This window comes from Tachyglossus aculeatus, chromosome 8 (assembly GCF_015852505.1).
Source record: "Tachyglossus aculeatus isolate mTacAcu1 chromosome 8, mTacAcu1.pri, whole genome shotgun sequence".
NCBI lineage: Eukaryota > Metazoa > Chordata > Mammalia > Monotremata > Tachyglossidae > Tachyglossus > Tachyglossus aculeatus.
Genome location: NC_052073.1, coordinates 21,619,183 through 21,632,107, shown reverse-complemented (window position 1 = coordinate 21,632,107; position 12,925 = coordinate 21,619,183). Strand labels below are relative to the sequence as shown.

The following is a 12,925-nucleotide window of genomic DNA, read 5'->3' as shown; positions in this document are numbered from 1 at the left end:
GGCGATAAGAGTTTAATAGAATTTCTGAATGCCAAAGGTTTAGGATGTAAAATATCCCTGTAGTCGCAGTATGTCCAAAGGAGATAGAAAATGGCTTTTCAGGAGTACTCTCAGCTGAATTAGTCCTTTTATGCTAATAGATATGAACTCATGAAAGAGCCAAAAAACTGTAAGTAGTCATTAAAATAGACACTGTGCACATTAGAAAAATTCTTATTTTGTTTCTTACTGTTCAGTGGTGAGGCTTAACAATTCATCTTTGGATTTATTTCTTTTTTGGCCAGTCTGAGAAACAGTCTTTCCTAAATTCCATATTTTCTTTTCAAGAAGACACCTTTTGCGTGTATTCAGGAATGCTACAAAAAAAGAGCTAGAGTGTTTCTTTTACCCACAATTAGATTGCAAGTGAGGATGACGTGACATAAAGTGGGACATACGTTTAATGTTCTGTGAACGACCATATGGATAGAAGACAGCATAAATAGCTTAATTTCAAAATATGCACTTTTAGAGGCATTTAAAGATCCCAATTTAGTTTCTTTGACGTTTTTGAAATCTCTAATGATACAGACTCAAATACTAAATCGTTGAATGAGTATTCTGTTTTGCCAGTGACACCATTACTGAGGGTTGCAGCCTCTTTGTTGAACTTTTTTTGGCTATGAAACTGCCCTGTGACTGCAATTACTCTGAAGGCTTCTGAGATTTAGTTCCCTGGTGATCTGTGGCTCATTTCCTAAACTCCTGATTATGATGACAGTCAACTCTTAATCTGTCTGAACAGGGGAATTGCTGGTGGAGAGAGTACTTTAGCAGCTATGGTGCTTTTTGAATTTCCATGATATTCTGCCTCTTTTTCACTGCTACATTTCCCAGAGTTACAATCAACACCTACAGAATGTGCAAAAATAATCTAACAGGCGAGAAAGGCAGCATTAAAGTCTAGATATAGAACAGGTGTGAACTTTTATCGTACATTTTACGGAGTGTTCCCCTCCCTTTCGATTGGCTACCCTATTTCCAGCAGATGAAAATAGAAAGATGAGGCCGAAACTCATACATTAAAGATCCTGAGGGATGCACAGTTCCTTCAAGTGGGATTATATTTGATCCAGGAACAGAATGTTTTTACAATCAGTAGTTCTGCCACTCCTTGTTTAATGGAGTTTGCAGGAAGTTGAAAAATGAAAACTTTTTTTTTAAAGGAAAAGTGAAATTGTAACTAAGCTGAAATAGACTTTTCCTCTCTTCCTGCTCTTTCCAGTGTGTGTGTGTGTGTGCATGCGTGTGTGTCTATGGTTGTTTTATCCATTTGTGTGCTTTTAAAAAATGAATGCACTTTTTAAATAACTGACACTCGCATATGTAAATCAGCTAATATGCAATGCGACCAGCTTCATATAGGCAATAAATTTTGCAGTCTGTTCTTTATGATGATAGGTCATATTCCTAACCACCAATAAATATTGTAAAGTACTTCCGCTGTAGCTATGCTAACCTAGGGCATCTGTCATTCCCTGGTTGTTGCTATTAGAAATTATTGGGCTGTACCATAGGAAGAGAATGCATAGGGGGATTAGGATGGCAGTTGTAACACCCTCGGCCCTTTTGTGCATTTTGCATAAAAGAACTCCCAACCATCCTGCATATTAATTATGAAACAGCGTGGGCAAATGCAGCCACCTTCTGTTGGCTTGTGTGAGAAACAGAGGGGCTGAGCCATAACCCAGTGCCTCGGTGTTCCTTTCACTCCCAAAGTCAGCAGATCCATCTTTTTGATGCTATACTGTAAATTTATTTCACCTCAGAGAGTAAACAGATATATTGCAACCCCAAGGGTTCATGGGTAGTGTATTTACAAAGGAAGGCTCAGCCAGCCCCCGTGCCATTCCCTTTAATGAGCATGGTCATTAAGTAAATGAGACATTGCCTTTAGCAGGCTTAAGAGTTCACACACTAAGGAGTATCAGATATTTAATTGAAACCAACAAACAATCTTGCACGCATGTGACTGGTGTAAGGAAAGCGGGCTGTCCTCCAACTCCTCCCCCCCATCCATCCAGCCGCCCCCCCCCCCCATGTAAATTTCATGATTGCTTTCCGTGATGTCATTTTGAAAGGGGACAGACAATAGCTGTGGGGAAAGGTAAGTCAATATTATGTTCTTTCGCTGACAAAGGCAGATAATGCTTGGGTTTTCACCTTGGACTGATACCGGGGAATGAGCTTTATGAAAATACAGTCAATTGAACAGATGAAGGCTTTCATTTCTGGATGAGTGGTTTTGGGGGGTTGCTTTTTTCAGATTGCATTGGCGAAGTCAGGAATTTTTCTTCTTTTTCCTGGTCCATCTGTGTGTGTGTGTGTGTGTGTGTGTCGCGCACGCATGTGTGTTTCCTCTTTCTCATCTCTCTTCTTCAACAGACTCTCTTTCTGTCTCTCTCTTGCTCTCTGTCTCTGTCTCGCTTTTTTCTTTCTCATATTCTAGTGGACATGTTACGCATCTGACAGAAAAGACGTTTAGCACGGGGGAAAAGCCTTGTATGCAGCCAAGAAACTTTCTGAATATTTCTGGAAGAGGATCACCCGATATCATGCCCTCAATCCAGAGTTTGGTGGATATCTCTCAGGAGCAAACCCTGCTTATCTTTAATAGAAGATCCTTCTGAAAGGGGGAAAAACAAGATTCAGTTTGTCTCCCTGGAATATCTTGCCTGGTAACTTCCAGTCCAAGGTACTGAACAGCAATGCTCACAGTGAGCATTTCAATCTTTCTCTTGTGCATTTTTAGATCCTTAAATTAGATTTTTTTTTGTCGAGTGGGGAGGGAAGAAGGGAAGAAAAATGGACACAGAACAAAAAAAGAACACACCACTGTTTCTATTTCCTTGCCATTATATTGTAATTAAGGGTTATATTTTTGGTGTTAGATGTGAAATTGCTGGTTCTGAAAATTAGAAACCTGTGTAAATCTCTCTCTCTCTCTCTCTCCATATACTTATATTTATAGAAGTATATAAATAGATAGATATATAAGGGGTATTGTATGTGTTCTAAAAGTTCAGTTATCTGCTTTGGAAAACAGTTCATCCCCATTTTAACTTGTTCGATGTTAAAAAATGTTATGTTCTCTAGAATTGGAGAGTTTTAAGGAACTACTTGCACTTTCGCTCTCCTTTTTTGAGAAATAAAAAGTGCAAAAGGTTTTCCGAGGGTGATCTGTTTATCTCTGTAAATCTGCTGATAATGAAGAATATAGTTTGCAGCTCTTCCATCATTTGAAAATCATCAACATCATGTTCAAATCACTAGATTTCACTTAAAAAAAAAAAAGAAAATTTGGGTATTTTGTGTCTGAAGCAAAATTAGCCTAGCAGGTCAAGTCAAAATAATAGCTGGGCACAAGTTAAGCATCCATCACTTAGTTTTCTCAACTACATTTATTGTTCTTCATCCCCCCCTTCACACACACACACACACACACACACACACACACACACACACACACACACACACACATAAGGTAGCTGTGGATAATTTTGTTGTGATTATTTTAAAACCAGGAGAAAAAAATCTCAGCCTTTCTCTTTGCATCTCCAGTGGCTTGACTAAACAAAAGAACAAATCATCGTATGTTGAAATTAAACCTTGAAAAATGAAATGACTAATTTCAGAGACAAGAGAAGGTCTTCCTGGAGCTGTCCCCTCAAGATTAGCTCTAATATATATCTGCCTTTTCCTGTATGTTTGTATACATATATCCATGTAGGAAAAGGCAGATATGCTTTTATCTTACCAGCATGAGTTTGGTTAAATGGCTTCTCTATTTAGTTGACTTTTCCACTTTCTCTTGACTTGTTAGTAGTTTTATGACAGCCATTTCTGAAAGACATTGGAAAGGAGATTTTTTTGAACAGAACTGTGTGGATGGGCATCTACAAACAGTCTATTGCTGTGTTATCTTTCATCTATTGTTGGCTGTTCTCTGCCAGTATTCTAATCAGTTTTCCCGGAGAAGCCACTTCAGTGGAAAGCTCCTTCACTGTACCAGTTCTCCGTCTCATTGGCTCATCTGCTTCCATTATCAGCTTCTTCCATATGGTCACTTTAATTAATGGCAAACAAAAGAGAAAGAATATAGGAATTAGAGTTTTTAAATGATTTGTCTATTAGGCTGTCATAGAAACCAAAGGCAGGATACAGCCTTCCCGTTTCCTCTTTGTATGGCTGTCTTTTATTGTTTCTGAGGCAGAGGGTATTTGTGGATAAGCAAGAACATTTTTTTTCCAGAGAAAAGGTTACACAAAACTCATATCTTTTCTTTCACGGACTTAGACCTGAACACTGTGGCCCCTCAAGGGTAAATAAGTAAAGCTTTGGGTCCTCTCATCTAAATGACAGCTTCTCTTTTGACCTTATCATCTGACTTGCTCGCTTCCCTTTCTCATTCTTAACCAGTGTGTTCCTCAGAGACCTAGGCAAAGTAGGATTTAACTGAAGGTTAGACTGTACAAGATGTGCTGGATAAAAGCAGCCTGTCCTCAGCTATCTCAGCAGAGTGGCAGAGCACTTCATTGGAGGAAGCTAGTTCAGCAAGTACTACAGAAAGTTCTGGTTGGACCAGTAATTGCCAGAAAAAAGTTTCCAGAACTGGAAGTTCTATGGGACTCCCGGTCAAATGACAGTGGTCATTTTTGGTACACTTCGGCCTTAAATTCTAAAAGTACTTTATTCCTTGAGAGTCAATTTGGAGATTAAGCATGGTTCATAAGAAGTTAAAAGCTTAGCAGCCAGTAGGAGTTTGCCCACCCCTATCAGGTCTTTGCCTTTTTCAACTCTCCCAGCACTAAGGCATCCCCACAGTTTCCCCTTAAAATGTTTCAGAAAATTTTGGTCTCATCTGAGATGGGTTGCAAAGTTCAGCCTTGAACTTGCAAAATTGATTAGGTATGGATGTTACTTTGGGTCTGTGGTCCTTATGGAAAAGCTGTTCTATTTTTCTTTAAGAGTTCAGCTGACTAGCTTCTAAAGCTGCCTAATAACCTTGTTAACTGCAGAAGAGACCTTCAGGGAGAGAAACTGGATGGAAAGATCTGTCCAGTCATCAGAAATGCATTTATGCTGTAACCTCCTCATGACTGCTCTCCTACATGGCATTCCCCATTCCACTAGAAGGTCTTTATTTCTTTTCCCCCTGATCCAGGCAGGGAGCTCAGTGACTGGCTGCTTCTGGTAGACTGGTTTTGTCCCTTCTCCATTGCTTTGCACTTTTGCTTGGATAAAGATTTTGCTACAACATCAATAACTCAGTCTTTGGTTTCCTCTTCAGTCTGATAATAAGGCTCAGCCAAGTTCAGTTGTCAATAATTTCAAAGAAACCATTTCCTACTCTTTATATTCCCTTTGTTGTATCCTTCATAGGTTTGGTGCTTTCTTCTGTTTAGTCATGGAGTAAATTTCTGATCCTCAGGCAGGGGTGTGGTCCCTCTTTCTCCTGAAATTTCTTAGAAATATTTTTGAAAATACATCTACATCCTCCCCTCAGTTCTTGCTTCTCATTTCTCTGTGATCTAAGGAGGTATTAAACTGGATGGCAGCAATGTGGGTGTCTGCGCTGGGAAATTAAGAAACTAAATAGCAAGTAAGAAACTACAGTGGTAAGTTAGGCAGGAGGATCTTTGTAGCAGCCGGAGGCAAGAAATATCGGCTCCTTGTCTGGGTGGACACTTTCCAGCTTCACTTTCCTATTATTGGCTTTATGTATTCATGGTTGTGCTTTATTGCTGTGCCGGGCAGCACTTGTGATTGTTTCCATTAATGAGTTTGTGAAATGCAGATTTACATAGCTAATCACATAAAGCTGGAGTTGGGGGTGGGGAGGATTGGTTAGGGAAGTAGAGATGATCAGCAGGACCAGGTGATTTCAAATCAGGAACTGAAGAAAGTAATTATCCCTTAGAATGAAACACCTGGGTCAAACAGCACTATCCCAGGGACTAATAAAAAAAATCAAAGCAGTAAACTGCAGGTCGGGATGGAAGGGGTCAGAAGAAACACGAGTGAGCTTGTAGGTGAAAGTGAACATCTTATTTGGAAAAGAGCAGGTGAGATGAAACTCCAGTGCCATTTTTTAAGGTTTTGTTACTCTATGGATGCTTTTCTTTCTCTGCTCTCCCTAATAACAGGTGGTGAGCTAAACAAACCACCAGCCACATCTTGTTAAAGAGAAATGAAAGGCACAGAGTGGATTTAAATGGGAACAGATGCATTGAACATTCTGCTCTAAAGACATTTTCCTTTAAGGACACCTCCCCCCCGCCTCAACCCGCTTTTAAAGGAACTCATTTTGGTGGTAGGAAAGGCAGGGAACCTAAGTTAACCAAGAAAGCAACTTCACAATTTCTCTTTCTGTGTGAGGCTTGCAGTTCTCTGCTCTCTGATTTGTACCTAGGATGACTTTACCGCTGAGCTTTAGGCTTGTTTCTTTGAGAGGTGCAAGTCACTCTGACATCCCTGTACCAGCAGTGAAAGGCTTCAGCTGTTTGAGGGTCTCCTTTCCCCACCTAAGCACAGTCTGAAAATGCTGGTAACACCTGCTCAGTGAGAAGCTGCTGAGTAAAGTCTGTTTAGTAGCATTGCTGTAACCAGATCACTCTGGCTGCTGGAAAAAAAGCAGGACGGCCTTTTGAATTATTACTGGAAGTCATATGATCTGCCGAGAGCGAGCTGAGTGTACACCACGCATCTCTGCGTCACACTAGCTGCCATTTTATTCAGACATTTTGAAAACAGTTAACCCTCTGTCTGTCGGTTCTGCTCATCTTATGAGAACCTTAAGATATCTGTGATGTGTATTTAGTATTTTCCTTTTTCCTCATGAGATTATCTTTACTCTGTTTCTTGGACCTCATTTTAGAGAACAGGGAGAAAACATCTAGTTAGGTTTCACACTACAGAGTCAGTAACTGTAAAAAGCACTCCTCTCTGTGCTGAGTACAGTGAATGACACAGTAAGTGCTCAATAAATACTACTGATCTGCATGCCTTTCTCTCTCTCTCTCCCTCCCTCTCTCTGTGTGTGGGTGTCTCTACCTCTTCTATCCTTATTTGAGGATACTATACATCACAGATTATACCTCATAGATGTTCAGCTTTCTTAAACTTTAAGCACTAGATTAAGCACCAGCACTAAACCAGAAGTCCTAAAAATGGAGAGCTATATGATGATGATGATGAGAGCTTTGCAGTGCGGTTGGGTCACTTTATAGGAAAACAAAATGTGGGAAATGGTATCACGATGACATCATTATCAGTTAATTTAGCCCTAAAAATGCTTTGTTTCCCAGAAAGAACAGTCAGCCTCTGAACAGTAACTCACATCTTCTGTGGGCTTCATTCTTCAGTTGACCAGAGAAGTAGGGGGTTAGGGGATGGTTCAAAAAAGAAATGAATTTAACCTCAAAGTGAGATGGTTTCCTGCCCCTAGGAAAGGAGTGCGTTCCATAAATTCACCTTTGATCCCAGTAGATTCTTCAAGAAAGAATAGTATTGGAGAGCACATTGATTCTAGGCAAGAATTTTACTTAGTTTCCCTTAATGGGAACTTGTTTCAAAGATGCATGTTCCACATTTTTTTCCTGGGTTTGTAAGCCATCAGCTCCTCTCATTACTTGTCTGCCTAGTGTATTATTTGTCTCTGGGATATTCAGAAGCTTTCCAATCTCAAGAATAGCTTCACCTCTATTGTATGCTCCCAAGCACTTAGTACAGTGCCCTGCACACAGTAGGCACTCAATAAGTACCACTGATTGATTGGATTGACCTGCCGTTCAAATTCAGTGACCTCTAGGGTGAAGTCTGGGTCACTTCAGTCAAGTATTTATTGGGTATCTTTGGTGTAAAGAGCACTGTATTAACATTTGGGGGGTGTACAACAGAACTAGTTAGCACAGTCCCATTCCTGAACTCAAGGAGCTTACAGGCAAGGGCTCACTTCAAAGGCCAAGTGCTGTTTCAAAACTGAGGAGGGAGGAAGGAAGAGGGTCATGCAATATTGATTTGGAGGCTCTGCCAAACATCAGTTACTTTCGTAATGTATGGAATGGTTTCATCTTTCCCTGGTTCAAAAAGGAATTGCAATAATTAAGAAAATGAAAGATCTATATTTCTTCCAAATGTAAGCCAGAGGGAAGTGGTTCCTGATCAATTAGTATTGCTTGGTTCAGCTGTATTCCTGGTGCATCATGGTTTAGATTTTGGAGGATGAAAGTTGGAAAGTCCACAAAGTAAAGGAGTTAATCAATCTATCGTGATCTCAGGAGGCCTCATTTGACCTATAAGGAAAAAGAGTGTCTTTTTTGAACAGAATTAACCAGAAAACAGTCTTTGTGAAGAACCTTCACTTTCTATTTCCCTCACATTAAAAAAAAAACTGAAAACAAAATTGGAGAGATAAAGGCATTTTCACCTGAATTAAAATAGTTTTGATCTTGGACTGTCATTCAACTTTTTGCTTCAGAGAGAATAGATGAATAAACACTTTCAAGTAGAAAATATAGTCTGAAAGGTCTTTCTTTTTATCTTTAACGGAGAGCTTTGTCGTTAACCCGAGTCCTCATTCCAAACCCTGTGTTTTCTCACTCGTTTTTTTTTATGCCAACAGAAATAGATTTCGCTTTTATTGTGAGTTCAGGGTTTTCCCTCATCATTTGGTTTTGTCTCCCTTGTTTTTTGCATTTTTAAGTTGTCATTTGAAAACAATTCAATGCTATTTTAATAAGATAGTATGAAAGAGCAAATCAGAAAGAGAATTTTAATCTGCCCCAAGCAAAACTGCCTAGTACATCTGTCATGTTTGGGATTACGGTAACTCTTTAAAGAAGCTGAAGACTTTTTAAACAAAGTATTAAACATTCGTGACCTGGTTTCCATTCTTACAATATTCTCATTAATATGAGTGCATGCTGAAGACATCTGTTAGGCTATTTGTTTTAAGCAAAATGCCCCATTAAATAGAAATTTCAGTGCAACTTTCTTACACCTTTTTTTCCTCTCCACCCCGCCCCGCCCCCCCAGAAATGACTCATTGAATGGAACATTTATTAGGAAATGGGAGTTTTTAGCTGTGAATTTTGGAAAGTGGATTTTTGTCCTATGAGTGAAAGACCCACATTCTTCAGTGGTTTATATCTGAAACAGGCCTGTGAACCTAGTCAAAGTCAATTACGTGAATTAACCCCAAGGAAAGGGCTTGCTCAGTGCACTACATGGGAAATGAATCCCAGTTATTAATAATGGCACATAGTAGAGATGTATGATAATGTTGATGGGGAACTTTGCAACTTGTTTATGTTGGCTGGATAAAATATTAACGAAAGCATCTCAACTTAAAGTTCCGGTGTGAAAGCGGATCAGCAGGGTAGAACCATATGGCGCTTGCATCCGAACAAAATAGCCAACCTCAGATCTCTTCTTAGAGAACACTGCAAAACTCTCATTCCCATACATAATACATGGCTTCACTCCTTTGATTTCTTTAAACATTAGTCTGAGCACTCCCTGGCATCAACAATATGTGACCTACTATTCCCCCTTATTTCTCGATCTGAAAAATAAATGTGCAGGTGTGAGAGACAAATATCTAATGTTCTGTAAGATGAGAGGTTTTCAATACTGCTGCATAAGCTTCCTTGTACTCCAATTAAATAGAGCTGCAGGGAGACTGAGAATGTGTCTCCACCTGCCTGAACTCTTGCCACTCTTCTTGCAAAGTGATATTCTTCTCTCACGGTCACCCCCACCGCCCCCCCCGTCCCCCAACATCTGCGGCTAGATTCATCAGACCGGCCAGAATGACAAGCCCCAGCAAAGATGGCCCCAGGAAAAAAACTACATCACCAAAAACCTCTTCAACAACAGCATCTTGCTGTCTTGTTTACCTAAGTGCTTTCTATCGGCTTAGAGGGAGCCAGGAGTATTTAGCCGAAATGAACTCAAAACCTACATTAAGGAGTCCCCATGGCGAACATTATTATAAGGTACATGGTCTGTCACTGGGGGTTTCCATATACAGTAGTTAAAACCCACAGCATCAATGGCTTAATCCGCAGGTACTTCGTAAGTGAGCCTCTGAGTTAAACCAAATCAACAACTTGACATTGAGTTGTTGCTGTGCGTTCGTGTCACCCTCTATGATTTCCATGTGAAGTTTGCTTAGTTGTCTTGTCAAAACACTTGTGTTTTTACACCTACGGAGTCTGTTTAAGTTCTGAAAATGCAACTGAATTGCAGCAGCCTAAATCTGCCAGCTTCCAGTGGCCTAAAATACTTTAGAATCCGGAGATGTCTCCTGTTTTCAGCACATATGACATTCACTCTACTAAAGGAAGCTCGGCCAATAAAAATGAAGAAGTTTTAACTACCAAAGGTAGACAGTCTAGTAAAAATCTTCTTGATCTTCAGAGGCAAAACTCCCTTATGTGCTTATGAGATCTGGGCAACTCAAATCTAGGAAAAATATGTCTGATCAATCCAGACCAGTGCTTGCTTAAACAATATAGATCTGGGATTCTATTGACTGGGCCTGGTCCCTTTACTTAGATTCCCAATAGTATAATATTGTCAGTTTTACTCATTTTCACCCCCGTCAGAGAGGAGTTCATAAGCGTGAACTCTATACCAAGCCTTAGTATTTTGTTCCTAAGCTTTGGACTTGGATTCTCTATAATGCTCAGAATCTTAGCAGAGTTATTCATTCAAATTAGAAGTACTTCCCACCCTCCACCCCTCTCCACTAAAATAAGTTTGGATGTCCAGAACAATGAGAGCAGTACAAGGCTTTCAGAGGTAGCATTAAACCAAACAATCCAGAGTGAAACTAGAAGGGAAAGCAAAGCCATGCCTGTTGAATGGTTAAATCCACAGCCTGGTCCCTTGTCAGGGAATAATATCACTGTACTCTGGTTATTTTTGTCCACGTGGGCAGGTGTGGCCAACAGACCAGCGTGCAACCAACTGTGCCTTCTGCATCATCCACACAGAAAAACAGCCTTTAGCTATGTTGACGCATTTACTTTTGGCAGTGCCCCATGCTGGCTTCAATTCTACTTCTTGCGCTCCTCCACTTCCTGAAGCGGCAGCTCTTAAAAAAAAAAAAAAGGAAAAAAAGAAATGCACAATGGTAATCCTGATTGTCCAACATCAGATTAGTGAGTTTGCCACTGTCTTCTGTTGGCACTGCTATCTCCCGAGAGGTTGTGTTCCACTGTGTATCTTTGAAAATATTTCTTAATCATTCTTGCTTTTGCTCCCTACCACATCAGTTCCCCAGGCAGTTGTTGTAGTTGTTAGGATATTCTGCTTTTATCTGACTTTCTGTTGTATCCCATCCCACTTGATGTGTGTGTTTATTCATTCATTCAGTTGTATTTATTGAGCGCTTACTGTGTGCAGAGCACTGTACTAAGCACTTGGGAAGTACAGGTTGATGTGTGTCTGTGTGTAATAATAATAATAATGTTGGTATTTGTTAAGCGCTTACTATGTGCCAAGCACTGTTCTAAGTGCTGGGGTAGATACAAGGTAATCAGGTTGTCCCATGTAGGGCTCACAGGCTTTGTCCCCATTTTACAGATGAGGTAACTGAGGCACAGAACAGGTAAGTGATTTGCCCAAGGTCACACAGCTGACAAGTGGTGGAGCCAGATTAGAACCCATGACCTCTGACTCCCAAGCCCGGGCTCTTTCCACTAAGCCACGCTGCTTCTCATATGTAAAAACATATGTGCGTGTATATATGTCTGTGCCAACCACTGTACACTGTACTAAGCGCTGGGGTAGATACAAGATCATCAGGTCCCATATGGGGGTCACTGTCTAAGTAGGAGGGAGAATAGGTATTGAATCTGCATTTTTCAGATGAAGCACGGAGAAGTTAAGTGGCTCACCCAAGGTCACACAGCAGCATGGCCTGGTGGACAGAGCACGAGTCTGGGAGTCAGAGGGACCTGGGTTTTAATCCCAGCTCTGAGTGACCTTGGGTAGGTCATTTAAATTCTCTGTTCCTCAGTTACTTAGTGTGTAAAATGGGGATTAAGACTGTGAGCACCATAGGGGACATGGACTGTGTCCAATCTGATTATCTTGTATCTACCCCAATGCTTAGTATAATGCCTGACACATAGTAAGTGCTTAACAAATACCCTAAAAAATGGCAAAGCCAGGATTAGAACCCAGTAGTTTTGATTCCCAGGACTGGGTTTGGGCCTGGGCCTTTTCCCCTAGGCCATGTTGCTTCTCTTAGTTGTATTGCAATGAATTTTCTTTTACACTGGCATTCCAGAAACTCATTGCTTGTGATCCTGGCTTGGTCTGGGAAATCATATATGTTAGGGGTGACATCCATGAACTAATTCGAGATAGATGTAAAGTGTGTGATAGAAGATTGAATATTTCAACTGATTTATTAACCTTTAGTTTGCTTTGAAGCTTAATACCCATTCCCACCACTCCGTCAGTCTCCCAAAAGACATTCTGGTTTTCTTAATTTGGATTTCTACCTCTTTGTCTATTCTTGGATCACTGGAAACTATGTTGTCTGGGTAGCAGGATTCAGTAATAGCACTCAGCTCTATATGTTCCAGGGAAGATCTCTGTATGCAGGGATTCCCAAGTGCTGGATTCAAAGCTAATCTCCATCTTCTTCAGGTTTATTGCTAAGATTCATCATCATCTACATGTCAGACTGTGTGTGTATACATCCTGAAAATATTCATAAGCCCTGTATCAATAATGCACATATCTTGCTGATATGGCTGCTTCCCATAGAACTTGCAATATATTCTGAGAATGGAGAGCTAAGACAGTCACTGTAATTAACACAGTCATCCTTCTCACCGTTCTTCTTGAAGATGGTGGTGTCAGAAAT

At 40.4% G+C, this 12,925-nt stretch overlaps 1 protein-coding gene across 3 annotated transcripts in view; it reads left to right on the top strand.

Moving 5' to 3' along the window:
- The first annotated feature begins 2,477 nt into the window (after nucleotides 1-2,477).
- MYT1 (myelin transcription factor 1) overlaps nucleotides 2,478-12,925 on the top strand; it is a 130,220-nt gene continuing 119,772 nt past the window's right edge. For all 3 annotated transcript variants that reach the window (XM_038750427.1, XM_038750428.1, XM_038750426.1), the window contains exon 1: nucleotides 2,478-2,734. The gene's annotated coding sequence lies outside the window, so the exon portion shown is untranslated. The remainder of the gene's footprint in view (nucleotides 2,735-12,925) is intronic.